This window comes from Bombus huntii, chromosome 9, assembly GCF_024542735.1.
Source record: "Bombus huntii isolate Logan2020A chromosome 9, iyBomHunt1.1, whole genome shotgun sequence".
In the NCBI taxonomy this organism is placed as follows: domain Eukaryota; kingdom Metazoa; phylum Arthropoda; class Insecta; order Hymenoptera; family Apidae; genus Bombus; species Bombus huntii.
In genome coordinates, this window is record NC_066246.1 from 1849727 (window position 1) to 1867610 (window position 17884).

The 17884-nt window shown below is 44.3% G+C and overlaps 2 protein-coding genes across 3 annotated transcripts in view; one reads left to right on the forward strand and one right to left on the reverse strand.

Annotated features, from left to right (window-relative positions):
• Window positions 1-17884, reverse strand: part of LOC126869170 (B-cell receptor CD22) — a 310789-nt gene that overhangs the window by 215527 nt on the left and 77378 nt on the right. The gene's annotated exons all lie outside the window — the stretch shown is intronic.
• LOC126869178 (28S ribosomal protein S17, mitochondrial) overlaps window positions 1-17884 on the forward strand; it is a 196290-nt gene that overhangs the window by 89913 nt on the left and 88493 nt on the right. The window lies entirely within an intron of this gene.

Here is a 17884-nt window from a genome sequence, read left to right on the forward strand (position 1 = left end):
CCTGATTGCCTTCGCTTCTTTTAATATCGACGAATAAGATACAGCGAATATGTTGATGCGAGTATCTTACGATTAACGTCGATATAGAAGACGTAGTTTTATACGTAATAAAATAAAAAATAAAAGAATGCTTTGCCGAGGGATCGAAATTTTATTCTAAGATATAGCGCGAGGTATCGGAGAAGATTTGATTCTCGTATTTTTCTCAAGATCCGGTCGTAAATCAAAACGCTGGATCGTGCCAAGTAGAAGGAACGGCGTAAAAATAATTTTAGAACGGTGAGTAAGATTCAGCTCCTCCGAAAACGCTTAAGCCGTGGTTAATCGCTTAATCCATCGACATAGATCTCTTTGTGCGCGCACAATAGGTCAGGATTGATTCCAGTAGACCGTAACTACTTACGCGCCCCTTCCGACGAATATTTCCACGGTGAAAGCCACTCCTCTGATTCGTATCTACGATCGTTATCGGACTGCATATCTAAAAATTATTTTTAACGAGACGATGCATTTGGTTGAAATCGTTCGACCATTCGCAACTGTATATCAGGCGAAAACAAGTTTTTACTTGAAAGTTGCCGAAGATATTACGCGATAACACGTTTGTCGCGTCTCTCGAAAAGAAAATATTTGCATATTTCAACATTTATCAACGCGACACAGTTCGCCGAACATACATAGAAATATTGAATTCACGACACCGGCGAATAATTGCGCCCAGTACGAGTGTTATCTGCCGCCAATAACATCCAACTTTAATAGTACTACCCTCGGAACGACTTACAACTACCCTCTCGTTGCCACAGCACTTCTGCTCTCCTGCACGTGGCTACTTACACGAGCATATCGACCGTAGGAGTTATCTTGTGACGTAATTATAACTTGTAGTTTCTAGTACTTTAGTTCGCGGAGGTTAGTGCAAGGAGGAACAGGAGAAACAGGGGAAGAACAGCGCCGCAGTCTGAGAGATCCCCATTTGCCTGCCTTCGCTGAACAGAGATAGCGCGAAAGAGCGGGACAAACGGACGAGTAAAATGACAGATAAAGGACGAGAGGGAGAAAGAGAGAGAGAGAGAGAGAGCATGAGAGGTAAATGACAAGGAGGAGTGAGAATATCGTGGTGTTTGTAACATAGAAGGTAAACGAAGAAAAAGAAAAAGAATGAAAAATAAAAGGAAGGAAGACAGAGCTGGAAATTGAAAAAAAGGGAAACCAAGGGCAGAAGCAAAAGGACAGCAGAGATTGGAATGTGATTTCGTGGTTTTCGAACTCTCTCGAAAACAAAGCGGTCATCCACTTCTGTTGCTAGTGTCCCGTTGTTTTTTCCTACGACTAATTGCGAGCAAAAACACAGACGCGAATACTGTATGATCGTGGATACTCGCTATATTTCACGATGATTATTCGTTTTAATTACTGTGTAGAAGCGGTTCCGTCTTCCTATGCGACTAGGAATCGCGCATATAATTGCTGGTTAGAGACAACACCACCAGTCGTGTCCCCTTTGTAACACAAAGCATCGGTGCAACGTTGGATATCAAATATTTGATCCTACCTTTGGCCACGGATAGTCGAGCGAAGAGGAAAAATACTAACGTGGCAGCACTCGAAAGAGATGGAAACGGTGGTATTTCATTTTCGGCAACATATTTGCCCTTTGAACGTCATTGAACCGCGAAACCTTTATCACAGAAGCGTTTCCACGCGGTGTAACCCTCGTCTCGACACTTGCAGCGTTGTTTGCTCGCTGTAAAACGGCAACCAACACTTTACACTACGCTTTTTCTTTTTGCTCTGAATCACTCGGAGATATGCGACGAAGTCGCAATTAGCGATTGTTCGCGCTTTCACCAATTAAGGCCGTAGAGATATCGAAAAAGCAAGTGTCGCTTTCTCTATATTCTGTCCCCTGTTTCGCTCTTCTGTTGCAGCCAACCATTTCACGGCTTTTAGTTTACAAGACACTTGACTGGCTGCGGAAACGCAGAAACGAAAGGCGAAAACAGATCGTGGAAAGTTCCTCGCAATTTTACAGTTCACAGATCGAACGAAAACGAAACTAAATTATCTTATTTCCAACTCTTAATACGGTAACTTCTAATTACAACTTTTGTCATCCACTTTTTTTGGCGATATCTTAGACGACACGATCAGAGAAGGTACAAATGGAACGTTATTTATCTACGTTAATCGCAATGCGGCAATAAGACATCTTATTACGTTAGTATCTATATACCGAGCTACATCGTACGTAACGAATTATACTAATTTACCCTTTTATACGATATGTACTTCGATGCTTGTCCGAGCAAATATCGTCTCTTTCGACTTGACAAACCACCTATTACCCGCGCCGCTTGTCCGCTCGATAGTTCCATTTTATTCGACGAAACAACCTGCTGGTCGTGTCTGACCAGATACGACGCTATTCTACTTGCCGCGCTAGGACGAATCTATCTTACTTATCTGGTAAGACAGAAGTCCAGACAAAGGTACAAAACATCAAGTCCAATTCTACTGCTTGTCAGATGAGACTCTTAATGCTTCGCTGACCATCCTAGAGTAACAATTTCCTGGCTGATATTATTCATCTTGTAACGCTGTAATGGGAAGAAGGAGAAAAAAGACAAAGGAAAACGGAAAGAAGATACGTTTGTTTCAAAATCTAAATACTAGTGTAGTTATAGATGAATTAAGAAATGATGTTAGGTCAGGTCAGAAGGTAGTTTGATGATTCAAGAATTGTCTGTGTTGATGAGAATCCCTTTGATAACAAGTGACAGTAACGGTAAGAGGAGCGAGCTAACCTTTAATATCGTATGACCGATAATTAATTGAGCTCGATGTACTTTGTTCGTAACTCTGTAATTCCGTGGAATTCAAAGAATAGTTAAACAGTGAGGTTAAATTTCGGTGTCAATCGAGAACGAACATATACGATTGGAAGTGTTGGAAAGACGTGAAAATTAGTTGACCAGAAGAGGGAAACTTGTTTAACTGGACTAGAAGCAAATCGCGCAGCTATCAATTCAATTTGGTTTCCGGTTGCTGCAACGCGAGCATGGTGTCGTCTTACAGGGCAAAACAGCCGCCCGTGTATTCGTAATTTTCGTAACACGATACGCAGCACCGTGTGCACTTGGTACGGGCAAGCGAAAGCACGCGTGCGCTAGTTTACGTGTATCCACGATTGACAAATTTTCAACGAGAGGACGGCAACACGTCTCCTATTAATCCGCCGCTATCGTTTAGAATATGACGTTGTTGCGAACTTTCTGAAACAGCCTGATTAATTTAACTCGAGCTTATGAAATTGCACCCACAGCGAGCTTCATTCGCGCATATGCCGGAACGTACTACGAACCCAAGCAACGGGTACAACTTGTGACAGAAACGCATGGCCGCCCAGCCGGGGAAACACACTTCCGGTTAAACGTCGTGGATCTTTTTCCTTTTTCTTTTTCTTTCTTTTTATTTTCCCCTTGGTAAATCCACGGCATAACCGGATGCCTGTCAAGATTTATCGCTCCTGTAAAAAGACACGAAAGGGGAAAAAATGCTTTTCAACACCCTGACCTTGCTTTTCCCCTTTTACTCTCGTTTCCTCCCAAGGGACCAGCGGCCGGGTTTATCGAACCACGCGAAGAATAATGAATCACACGCGGTACTACATCACCTGTTCCGGCGGGTTTGCGGTTGACAACTTCGAGTCAATCTAGAGCGAATGGCAACGTATACGTTCTACGTTTCTAAGTTTTTAATTATTCGTGTTAAAGAAAAAGAAAAAACGAAATAGCCTGGTACGATCGATTTAAATTTCGATTTTTGATAAAAATGGAAATCGATCGATTTCAGCCACTGTAACGTTCGCGAGTAAATGCAAATGCGATAATTACAATTCAATCGAGCAAAATCGAAAGGATTAATAAACGACAGTCCATCTGATACGAGGGAAATTCTAACAATGTTTCCCCTGTACGGCTTCAATTTTAATACCTACCCGATCATTTGTGACGTTCATCAGCCTGTGTTTGAATATTATAATGTAATTATTATGAAATTATACAATGACAGCGTAATAATCTTCGAGAGAATAATGCGAAAGCTTTTGTAATTGTCACGTCGCTTATTTGACGACTGCCCCTGCGCGGAGTAATTTGCGACAATCTCGTTAATAAATAATTAGAATTATCGTATCGTATAATACGGAGTATTAATCGCATGTCGCCATTATTTATTGGGATCTTACCGAAATTCGCACTTTGGAAGCTAACGTTGAACAGAGGGACGAGGAGAGAGAGAGAGAGAGAGAGAGAGAGAGAGAGAGAGAGAGAAAGAGAGAAAAGGAAAAAAAGATTATAGCAACGGTGAAGAACAGAAAACGAATAGTACAAAGCGTAAATAACACAGTGCTGAACTTTCTAATTAATAATACCGCGAACGATTAATTATAGAGGGGAAAAACTTTCGAACAAACACGCCGACCGCTTTTTAACGCGGCTGTTGTGGCCGGTGGTTTGGTACAATTTCCGCGTAATTACTGAAGTAATACCAAAACAACTCTCGTTAAAACTATTCTGGACGAAGTAGGACGATGTCAAGTGGAAGCGGAGGTGAAGGTTTTAGAAAGCTACCAAACGAATAGTAGCGAATAGCGTTTCAATTACTACCCGTGTTATTATTCCGAAACGGCTTAAACTATTTTCAACTTTTTTTGTTAAACGAAACGGAACAACATAGTGTACGTACTATACGATGAATCGGCTTTCCGATAAAATTCAAGAGTTCTCTCGTACAATTCTTGGCAAACGATGCACGCGACGCGTTTTCCCTCCGGTTGCCGGTTCAACTTTGACTTCATCTAGAACGCTTCGTTCCCTTCAGGCGCGTTATCAAACTTCACCCAGATTCCACGGTTGTTCACAGCTGCAGATCCATCGCGAACCGGCTACAGACCTCTTTACGAATTTACAGCTCGCTCTGGCCGAGTTTCATCTGAATTTGCAACTTGAAGCACAACGGTCAACCGACTTCTCACGAGAGACACGACTGTGTACCCACACAATTATGAATCGTATCACGTTTCATGATCAACCGTAGCCTTAATTGGATCGCGTGGACAACGACGATTACGTAACTATTCGAAGGGGATCGTAGTACGTTTACGAGGCAGCTAAATCGAATAAATCATCGATCATTGATCCCGGGATAGCTTCAACCGCCACCGAGTTGATGACAACGAAATCCTTTCGTCGACGACAAAGGGAATATGGAACGACGTATCATCGAACGTGGAATTATCGGCGTGATGGCAGGCTGCGTGAATTTCCTCGACAAGCAACACGTATCGATATTGACGTAGTATCGACCGACGAAAGCGGCGAAACAAATGAAAACGTTAATTCGAAACCAGGTTGACCAGGCATCGAGCTGAACGAGAACGATCGAAAGCTTTGAGCCAGCTCGAGTGCAATAAGAGCCCTGCTGCGCCAATGAAATCTAACGAGCCGCGGTTAATTTTTCTAATTTACGAGAGCTTTCGCTGAATGCCTGAATGACCAGGTTTCACGAGCACTCGCGAGAATTTGATAGTTCCGTCGAACGTTTCTCGTCTGATGAATTGAATTCTCTAAACGATGAAATCACCGGAACGAAATTAATTGCTCGTTCCAACTTATAGCTTTCTATTCATACCGAGTAGAGTTAGGCTAGTTTATATTCCAAAAAAAAAAAAAAAAAAAACGTGCAGATTTATCAACTTATTAAAATAATTGCCCTCGCTGTCTCGGTGGTGTCACGTTATTTCTATCATCTTCTCGGTGTAATATTAAAGCAATACATCGAGCTTGTAAGAAGACGAAGGATAATTTTTCAAAGGATTTTTATAGATTTATAAACTTTGGTCATCGATAATCGTAGTGTTAACTGTAGCGGAAGAATAACGATAGGTATCGTCCTATCTTAAGATATTTTCCTCGCGATAATAAATAACGAAGGATATCCGGTTAAAACGTACAAGTTATTTCATCCAACACCGCATCAATCGTATCTTTTTGATCGGCCTACCGTACGAGTGTTCGTAATTCCGCGATAGCCGATCGTTAGTCGATACTGTCCTCTTCTTCGAAGCCTCGAAGCGCCCTCGAAATGTTTATCGAAAAATCCTCGACCGCGTAACCCACATGCGTCAACCGTTTCCTGTATGCCACTACGACATCGAGCTCGCGTGACGAAAAAGATCAGCGATTATCGATAACTCTTGGAATTTTCAAACGGATCTACGTATATGGTCGACCAACAAGTTTCACGATTTCCACCCGACAAATTAACGCACTCGCCGTCGATAATTCCCGAAACATGAGAAAAAAAAGAATTTGAGCAGTTTGCCTTTAAATACAACGTTATCGGGTTACGAACGTCTTCGTCGTCCATGTATTCGTGAGAATTAAAAGACTCTGCCTCCCTTAGATATCCAGGCGAAAAATTGTCCTTTTCTCAGAGTCGAAATATTGATAATAAACGGTCGCAAGATTCAAGGTACCAGCGGGTCGCTTGTTTTCCTCGAAGAAACGGAACTCTTTCGCCCTTTGTCGAGAACAGGCTGAAAACTTCTTTCGAATACGCGGACGCTGCGGGCTAACCGAAAGAACACACTAAGAACCGGAGGATTACGGAGGCACGCGGGCTCGAGGTTGGCCAAAAGCTTTTGTCTAGAATTGCTTGAAAACCGGCAATGAGAGTCCTCCGAAACTCTCCCCCTATCCAGACCAATTACCTTCTTTTCTCTCGTCCTTTTCTCCAGTCCTCTCTTTGCCCTTTTTTTCCCCTCGAGGTGTCGCGAACCTCATCCCGCGACAGAAATTTCGTTCGCGTTCAATTTTAGCCGCGGGATAAGGGATAAATGCCAAAGTCGTCCGTCTCTGTCGTTTTTCTCTCACCCTCTGTTCCTCCTCTCCTCCTACTTACCGTTCCGCCGTCCTTTGCCAGTCCCTTTGCCTTCCACGCTTACTCCTACGCCCTCTTCTCTTTGCCAGGGCTAGGCTCGTGACACGTTCGAGTATCACGCGGAATTAAAAGAAGACGAGCAGACGTTTTCGTTTCACGCTTCGCAACATATATGGTTTCGACGAAATCGAAAAGCAGCTTACCGTAAAGCGTACTGATCCGTGAAAGTGTTAGGGCGTGTAGGCTTTTGCAATTTTATACGCGTCGTTTCGTACTCTTCGGTTTTAGAATTATCGAGTTAATTAATCTGCTGCACCATTGATCCTTTTAGTTTGCACAGGCTTAAGAGATTACGTTGGAATTAATGATTCTTCGAATGTCACGTATACCTATATCCAGTCACGTATACCTATTTGTATGCCACACGGAGCCTCTAAATCGTAATCATCGAATTCTGGATAAACCCTCGACGTTTAAGAATTCAGGCAACCAACGAACGCGCTACTCAAACAGACGCAGCCTACGAAATTAAGTCTGGGTATGGTTCTCTGTTTAATGTCGCCTTTTCAACCACCCTACGATTAGTACGACCGACCAAAGTGTACAGTGTGCACGAAGGAAATGGAAATAAGAAGACTATGAGAAAGATGTAAGTTCCCATGGACGTATTTTAGAAAAATCGTGCAAGTTTCCAAAAATCAGCGTTGCTAGTTTATGGGATTTTTATGAGACGGTAAAAATTGATCGTTTCAGCTGTTTTGATAGCTTTACGGTTAATTGGAACGCAGGAAAACGACAAAATACGACGCGCGTGTTTATCATCGAACGTATTATCATCGAATACACGATAGCGATAACTCGCGATAGTTCTTCTTTCCCCAAAATTGATACTACGAATCGTACGCTGGCAGGAATACGAATTACCACGCGAGAAAACGTGGCACGAGTTCGTCCGGAGTTGTTACAAATTCCAGCTGCGAGTCGAGAACTTTTAATTCCGCGTGATGTACAGCTGTACCGTACGTACTCTCACTTCGGACCACCGACTGATCGATAACGAGAGTGAAATTGAAATTGGCCGACGCCATATCGGCCGCTGGAAATCCATCGCCCTGGAAATTACACGCCGAGTTAAATATGATTTTTCGACTTCGTTTGCTCGAGTTAAATATCGTATACGCGCTACGGCGAATGATCTTCCATAATCGAAGGACAAAACGTTGTTTAAGATATTTCAGTAAATTATATTCTCGTTATACGTTAGTAGGACTTTTTCAAATCAAAGTGTCGTTCGTGAAACGTTCGATGCGTACAATTTGCATAAAGTTTTCAAACAGAGTCTACCAAATCGTTGTACTATCGCAGTCACGGTGTCAACAACCGTGCAAAGTAGTAGGGAGAACAGAGAGTTACAACGGGAACGCGCGTAGTCTGCAGCATAGAGCAGAGAGTTAGATGGTACAACATACACAACGCACGCATCAACTCGTACAACGGAAACACACAGATATCGGTAAACCGCAACAGTCAGCAATCATCTGCAGTCTCTCATTTTACACGATCCTAAATCCATTCGCACTTGGATGGCCTCTCGAATCGGCGAGAGAAATTTAAACGATACCATCGTTCGATCTGCGATCTTAAAATGAAAAAATTCATTTCGCGATCGTTCTCTTCGCGATCGTGTCTCGTTCGAAATTCTCTCCTGAATCGATCGTGTCGCGACGATCGTCCTTTCGACCGATCTTTTATCTGGAACAATGCACTAAGAGATAGGGTACTTTATTCGAGCGATCGAACGATTCACGCGTTTTCTGCAGGTAGCTGTCGCTACCTCGCTAATCGAAGAATGGAGAGTCGGCGAGAGGGAAAGAGGGTGTCGCGAGGTCGCGCAAAAGCGTTGGCCCAATTTACCACCGCAGCCAATTAGCCCGACATTCGGTTCTGTGCCCGTATTCAAGACGACCCTTACGTTATTCCAGCCATTTGGAATTGCAACACGCAGCGCAGTAATTCCTTCCACGAGCGCGTACTATGTACACGACGTACGTATATATACGTAGAGACCGGCAACTTCATGCGCTCTGTTATTACGTTGGCCACACATAGATGCACACACAGGGCGAATGGCAGGGGTGCTTAAAGTTGGACGTTTTGGTAATTCGACGCCACTCGTACACGGGTACGGCCGTGTAACCGGCGGCCAGGCCGGCTGCTACAAGCGACAATTAGAATCTGTTTGCATAATCAAGATAATAATGGAAATTCTGAATGGCGCGCGGGGGATTATTTTGGTCCGCCGCGGTATATGTATATACAACGATATAGGCGAAAAGGAAGCAATACCGTGTTATTACGCCGTCAGGAAACGAAACCGAATTCGCGTCAACTGGAATTGCTTACTATTTTGCGCGGCAAATCTTGCATCTCCGATCTAATAACCCGTATCGCGATACATTTCTCTCGGAATAAAAGAGAAAAGGTTGATCGTATTACGAACGAAATGCTCACGATTTTCAACGATATCTCATCGACTGAATTATCGTTCTGGGATTTCTATTCCGTATACTCCATTCCTAAGATGTTTACCTGGAAAGGGGAAAATCTTTCGCCTTAATAGTACCGTAACAGGATCATTTGTCACCGAATGTTATTAGCACGGAAGGACACCCTACGCGAACGACGAAACGTCCTTAGATAACGTCTAACTAACGATTGTACGACCGATCATCACCCTCTGAGCGACCAGGCAAAGCGCGTAGGCAAAGGAAAAAAGTCAGTCGATATCCTCCGGTCCAATCGGCTGGTCCGATTTCATTACAACCCTCGACCGTATGCCTATTCTCGGCCGAAGCCCTGTACGAATCCGGGCGGCGCGATTGATCGCCCATAACAGGTTCACCGATGGAAAGAAAGAAAAGGGAATACGGGCCGAACGAAAGGCGAACCGTCCTGTTGGAAAGTTGAAAATAATAAATTGTTGCCATTAGCAGCGAACGCGGGGCTCTAACTGTCCGTCCAGATGGCAACTGTACGACGGAGAGAGGCGAGGCTTTCGAACCAATTTATCCCTTTGGCCGGTGAATTCCCCGTAGCTGTCATCGGTGATAATTCTTGTCCGGCCCGCGTTTCAGCTATCCGACCGGAGCGTGCGATATCTGTACCGAATGTAGAGTAACTACTGGCGGTGAAATAATTTCGTGACACGAGCAGGCGTCGTGGTAATAAAAAAGAGACAAAAAAAGGACAAAAAAAATGGAAGAGAAGAAAATAAAGCAGCGACGCGACGCGAAAGGATGAAAGAGGGTGAGAAAAGGGTGCGTTCGTGAGCGGAAACGAGACAAATTATCGCGCGACGTGTTCCACCCCTGTTGGTACGAACGCTTTTCCGGCAAAGTTAGCTCGCCAAAGGTATCGGTTCGAAGGATCGCGTTACTTCGCTTCTCGAGGGTAATGCTCGGTCGATTACGACGCTCTTTTCGCGTTCTTGGGATTAAACGGTGTAACGAAAGAGCGTGTGTTTGATTGGATTCGTAAGAAGAACCGAAGGTAACGATGAGAATCGACGGACGACGTGTCGTTTATGCAAACTTTAACCGAAGACATTCCGGTTGGTTTCGCGAGAACGTTTTCTTCTCGTCGACTCTGAGATATCGAGTTTTACGAATCGACCAACTCCTGAAGTTTATTCCGACCTCGATCGAGATAAGTTTATTCTGTTCGGCACGGATCAAGTCGAATACAATACCATTCGCGGATACCAGTTTGACGTGTCTTCTTGCCAACGAGGAACTTTGGTCAGACTCGAATCGACAGACGACAAGAGTCAGCGGAAAAGTCAGAAAGACGTACTTTGAACTTGTTTCTATACGGCCTTTACCGCTCTTTGCGACTAAGAAATATCTTTCTAAATCATTTGGAAATATTTTTTGATCGATTCAAATAATCGATAAGAGGCAGGAACGGTCGTCGTTCTTATACCGCGCGTACGCTCTAAACACACTCGACGTTTCGAACAAACTTTCGAACGCTTGGTGATACAGTTTCACGAAGACCAAAAGAATTCCGCTCGAACGGTACGATCTTCCGAGTTTCGTTCCGTTTCGCGTACAAAGAAGAAGAAAAGCGATCTATGAAGAAGCAGTGGATACGCGAGTTCCTTCCGTTCGTGTCTTTGAAAATGGCAGCACGGGTTGTTGCGCGTGTCGTAGAACGGATCCGGATGCAATGCCGTGTGAAATAAAGTAGGCGTGAAATAGACGCGTTCTTGACGCGGGTTCCTCTTTCCTCTCGTTTCCGTAACGTGTAAGAGTGCAAATGTGTCCTCGCGTAAGAGTGTAAGTACTCGGCTCGCAGCACGAGCACGGAAAGAACGTCGACGCAATCGTGTGACGAACTGCCGGCAGAGCGGCCGGATGCCATTTTACGAGAATTAATGTAAACACAGAGAAATACTCGAGCGTGGTAAATTGACGAGAACAAATTAGATCTCTCGTCATGAAATTAACACCCGTCGTGGAACGGAGCGTCACGTCGTTTCGATCGTGACACGTAATTATTCCTCGCTTTTTCGTTTTACTCTGTATTTTCGCTCTCGCGATTTCTCTCTCTCTCTCTCTCTCTCTCTCTCTCTCTCGCTTTCGTTTCTCTCTCTTCGTAATCAACTTTTCGAATTATTATCAAACCGCGATCCACGTTCATCCCTATCGTTGTATAATATTTCAAAAGGAATATCAATGATTTCGTACGTTGTTGATCTTCGTGACGCGTGTTTGTTCCACGATTTTTACGAAAGCATTTTGGCAACCTGTTGTTCCTACTATGTTGCGAAATAGTTTCGTTATTAAGGTATTAAAAGAGCTTGCACGGCGCTTGGGATTTTAGTAATTATGACTAGTTTATGAACATGAAACGTATCACATCGTTACAGAGCATTATGCTATTTAATATACCATTACCGTGATACACTATTAAAACATATTACATCGTTTAACAGCTGCAATTACATCCAGTATTGTTCTATCTAAATTCTCTCTGTACGTACGTTACTGCCTTTCGTCTATCATACTGTATCAACTATCGTTCAACGAGATCTATACCCAAAATCTTTCTCTCTCGAAATTATCATCGAATGGCTGATCCAAACGAGTCTCGCGAATGATTTTCGGAATTGATCGATGCCAGTCTGCGATACGTCGAAGTAAATTAATCCCCGGAACAAGGAAAGAGAAACGATGATGTAACGCGAGTGCAAAAACAACGTGCAGGTTTAAAAGAGGAAAAGTATACGAAAAGACGTCTGCACTTAATTTCGTAGCGCTAATAAGGTTACGCTGAAACAGTGCTTCGTATAGCCGTGCTTTCGCTTTCGCGTGTAAGTTAATACACGTTAAAAGCAGAAACGCTTTCCGTAGCTGCAGAAACAAAGATAAGTATATTAAACGGATTTCAAGTGCTTTCTGTTGCTGCGGCAACAAAGATAAGTGCATTAAACGGATTTAGTTTCGAGGCCTGGGAGAAGATGACGAGCCACTTTGTTAATTGAGTTTTGCCCTTACGATACCGGCTGTATACTTCTCCTCCTCGGGGGGTATTAAATAGCGCGGGCTGCATTAGCCCCGACTATCGACGATACTTCCGGTATATCGTGCGAACCGAAGAATATTAATTACTCGATTCGCCCCAACGAGAACCACCGACTTATTTTCCAATTACGATTCGGATAATTAGAACTCTTCCAACGAACGCGGTGGCAGGCAGAAATTGATCGGTCTATTTCGCGCTGAGAAATCGTTAATATGGATTTTGAATTGCTGCCGTAATAAAGGCTGTCGTAAGAGGACTCGTTTGAGAAGGAAAAATCCGCGCAGAAGAGAAAAGTTTATGTGTATCGAATTGGCAACTAAGTTATTGCGGATTTTGTAATTAGATGGTAATGACAAAATTCTCAATCGCTCGGTTGGCAACCCAATAGTTCGTTAAAGTGCGTATAAATAATCTATGTGGTCGGAATTCGTATAATAGGTATCCAGTGTGCACTCGCTCTCCGTATGATTTTTCGTCCATTACGGTAGGAATTCAATCGACAGGAGTTCGTTTGATCTCGTTCATTCGAGAACGATTAAAATTTCGTTGAAATAAACGAAAGCCCTGTAAATGCGACGAAGGAGTTGTAAAAGTCGGGCGCGGATTATGCGAAAATGTGACAGAGATTTAACTCGTTTTAACTTTACGTACGAAATAGTACATTTTTCTGTTCGTTAATTATACTTTAACGTATGAATTTCTCGTTTGCGAGTCAGGTGAAAAGTGGCCTCATTCGACCATTATCGGTGGATAATGGCTAGCAAGCCTGAACGATATCCTTTCCCCTGCCGGTGTGTAAAAGGAGGACCACCTTGCCGTCTATGAAATCAGCACAGCACCGTAATTATCTCGACTTCCGTGAACTCTGCAAACTTCGGTATTACGAGATTCAAATCGAATTGCAGAAACTCGACAGAATGTCGCTTCTCTGCATCTGCTACCGACAATGCTCACCGCTCGAGCGCGAATCAACGTAAAACGGCGACGTCTCGCCAAGAAGCGAGTTCGCAACTTCCCGACCTCCTTACCGTATTTCATCGGATTCTTTCGTCGCGCGACACTCTCTCCTTTCTGTGTTGCTGGCATCGTGCTCCACGTTCCCGCGTCTCCCTCTCGTCGATATGATTTTGTAATCTGCGCCAAGTCGCCGGCGACAGCCGCGGAACGAAATACCGCGAGCCGGTCCGAAGTAAAACACGTCGAAACGTTCGAATGCCAATAGCGAACTCTCGCTTTTTTCTTCGAATCTACGAGATTTATCGCGCGACAGCCGTTCTTGTTTACGAACGAACGGTCAAACGAAGAGCAAAAGCTTTTCCCTCCGAACATGGGGTGAAACTGATACGAGAAGTCGAAGAGTAAAACGTTAATTGCGAATACGTATCAAGAGGTAATGGGTTCATGGCAACGCAGAATTTTTAATCTCTATCTCCCTTTTACAGAGACGATTGTAGAAAAAAGACGAGTCCCTACAGGCCAGCCCCACTAGCCATTGGCCTGTGCAACCGAATGGCTCGTGGATAGTTAAATTCGTTTTCATTTCGTTCCGTTTCGTCTCGTTTATTTTTCCCTCGATTTCGCCGTGGCTGGTTTTTCGAGCTGACGTTAAAAGGCGCTGGCCAGGCGGCTGCTAGCCGATCGGACATTTTACAGCACGCGTTTTAATGCGAATGCAATTTTACCGCAGTCCTTTAAGCACGATACGCGAATGCATCTACGATGATGCTGCGTTAACGGCGATTTGGCTTTTTAATTCCTTATAATAGTCTGCCTTGTATAATATTAGCGCAGATTATAGTATTCCGTGCGCTATTTCACCAAGGTACGCGTCTTATTTCTATCAAAATTTTATTCGAGCCCTGAATTTGATTACATAGAGGACTTTTAAATCTGTCGTGCCTTGCACTCGATACAGCGTTACAGTTTGGAACATCGACTGACCCTAACCAACCCTACTGATTCTTGGAACTGACTTAAAGATAAACAAATGTACCAGTCATCCTCGACACAGAGAAACCTAGTCGATATCTTCTAAACATATATCTTGCTCGATGATCGATAGAAAAACTGATTAAAGTCCTGTTCCACGACCATTTAGAGGAACGATGCTCTTACTTACGATCCGCTGCGAAAGGCCAATGGCCTGTGCGATGCCAAACTGCATTAGGAAAAAATATCGGTGCAATGGATCTGTTAGGGAAAAATCGGATGAAAAAGTTGCGGTCACGTCGCAAGTTGGGAATTAATGAACGACCGCTCCGCGGTCGAACAAAGAGGCAAGCTATTACGCGTTTGTCGTACAGCGGCGAAGACAGCCAGAGTGCACGGTCTCGCGCGTCGAATTAATTAAACTGAACGCATTGTCCCCGCAGGCCATTTACCCGGAATATCTATAAAGCAGCTTCGTGCCTCGAAGGGACTCATTACGAAAATTGATACAGATCTCCGGTTCATCCGACGCAACCGGTTCATCAAGAGAACTCTGATTAAACAGACGATTCCAACCAATAGGGAGAAGACGATAGAAGAGTACCAGGTAGACTAAAAACAAGTTGAAAGTGAGAAAGGGTAGTAACAAAGAGAGTTAGAGGAGGGTTGTAAGGGAGAAGGGAAAGGGAAACAAGCAGCCAGGCAGAGGGGAAATGATATTGAAAAGGGAATTCAGAACAGAACCAACGGTGATCCTCCACTTTTCGCAATTTCTGGCCATCCTGGCCGAAAAGGAGAGGCACCTTACAACACCTTACCTACTCGATTCTGGTCCATAGCCGCGCACAGTAGTTACTAAACCGATGGAGGAGAGGATAAAACGAAGCAGGGACCGGCGAACTAATCAGACTCGGCCAACCGTAGTCGTTTCCCCGGAGAAGCGGATGCTTCCTCTCGGCGGACAGGATAATTTAAACTTTCCTACACGATGCACCGCGTCCACGTATCTCGATCACTCCGCTAAACAGAATTAGATACGAGCATCAAATTCAAACGTTAACCATCTCGCCGTCTTGTCTCGCCACGGTATGCGCATCCTCTCCTCTCTACCGTCTGATCCTCGATGGATCGTTTTGTCTGCGTCCTACGAACGGAGTTTCCATTTCCGTTTCGTCTATGCTCGCGTGAAATTCGCATAACTGCTGCATACGTTTCCAAGATAAAAGCTCTCGTCGTCGACGTCTGAAATACGACGATGAAAAAGCCCCCGATGGAACTGTCCCATACGTGCGCGCAGACAATTTAAACTTTCCTTTCCAGCACGAATATCATTCGAGGGTTAATTACCGGTTGGATATGGCGAGCTGATCAGCTTCGTTCCGTGTCGTGCGTTCCTATATAGACCCGGGATTGCATCCCCGGGAATCTGTTTCCAACTCGAATCAATGATTCTTAAGCTACGAATAAGGCCAACGATTTCTCATTTCGTTGCTCTTCTTTCTTCTTTTAGAAGTTCGGGTAAAGAGAAAAGGAACGTACAACACACGGTACGTGTTGGGTCTCGTTTCACGTACGGAGTATGAAAGAATTTGCGCGTGTGTTAAATCTCCTTTGGTGACAAAGGAAGAGAAGAATTACACAGTATCAATAAATAAACCCAAGCTGATTCGTACGACAGATCGTAGTCTAACGTTTTACCCGGTTTTACCGTGAGCTACAAATTCGGATAAAGCTACAGCACGCTCTATATCCTTACCCGCTCTCGTCCTTTCTCGTTTCGAATTCCGCCATAGCCCGCGTTTTTTCTCGTTCGATTTCCACCGCATTGCTTCTGTTTTCCACCGATCCACCACCACCGTTCCTTCAGTTTTTCCCCAAATATTTTTCATACTCCGGTCCACCGCGTTCATATCGACCACCGATATAGGTAAAACCACGCGGTCAAACCGCGATTATATCGACCGTAAACGCAAAAAAAAAAAAAAAAAGGAAGAAACGCCGACCCAGAATCCGGACCGAAACGCGTATATATAAATCGCGATCGAATATCGATCGCCGAGGTATGTGGTACGTACACGTATACCTGTGAAGAGCACGAGTCGGATGGGCACATGCGATTCGCTGTACGGCGGGACGTGGATTTTCATCGAGGCCGGACTCCAAAGCTCACCATCGACGGATCCGATCGAACTTTCGTTCCGTCTTCCCGTTAAACCTCTTCCATCGAACTGCGTCGGTTCGTTTAACGTATAAACCTTTCCTTCCAACCCACCCTCCACTCAGAAGACACCGAATGTTCAATTAAGGCGATCCCTTTCGAACGAGCCGGATTCAAGAGGACCGGAATCAACGTTAAAACTCGACGTCCGAAAGGTTTGGCGAAGCGCACGCGCGTCCTTTAGGGTGCTCGCGTGAAACAGAGAAGTGAAAAATTCACAGATGACACGAAAACCGAGGCAATTTAACTTTTACGACGAAGTCGAAAGTGTGGTGCGCGCGTGCTTGAGCCCCGGCGAAGCTTTTGACGAAAGCCACCGGGTATCGGCGGTCAGGGGAAAAGGACTTTACCGGAACTGCACCTAACGGAATACGTTACTTCTTAATCCGTTTCTGGCGAAAATGTGCCCAGGGAAAACGAACCGAAACGTTTGATGACGCGATCGGGTTTAACGATGATCAAAAAATATTTCAGTTTCTACGATAAAATATATTTTCAACGTCCTCCTCCGAGGGCTTCGATACGAAACATCGGGGAGGATCTTTTTTCCAGCCGGGCAGGATTATTCATTTTTCCACTTTCACCGAAAGCTTGCGAGAAAGTTTGTTCGTTGAAACGCGTAATACTCGTTAACGATCGATTAAAGTCGCTTCGATTAACCAAATATCGCGCGATGGGAAAATCGTTTTGTAATATTCTCGGTACAAAGCGGTCAAGTTGTTCGATTTTCAAACATTCTTCTCTCTTTTTTCGCTTTTTCTTTTTTCGTTTCGTTGGAACCAGCAATAGAACCGAATCCGCGTAACGTGGTTAACGTCAAAAACTACGCTGTATTGTACGCGACCTACATTGTATACGTAACTATGGTCCGGAAAGGACATAACGCTGGAATCTCGTAACATGTGTGCGCATACGACGGGAAACTTTCCGCCCGACGACGCGTATAAAAAATCATCGTCTCGTCTTCCTTTCGTTTTCATCTTCCGGATACATGGGTGCGATAGACCGGGACGATATCTGGAATTTGTGCGAGAATTTCTCTCGCGTCCGTCAAGCACGTGGATCTACGATAGTACGCGTCGACGTTACGTTGCTGGAATCGAGGCTGGCACGGTAGCACGAGGAAATGAGAATTTTCGAATTTAGGAAATCGTAAACCACGGAAATTTCGTTATCCAGCTGCAACAGAGTGCGCGTATCACGCGG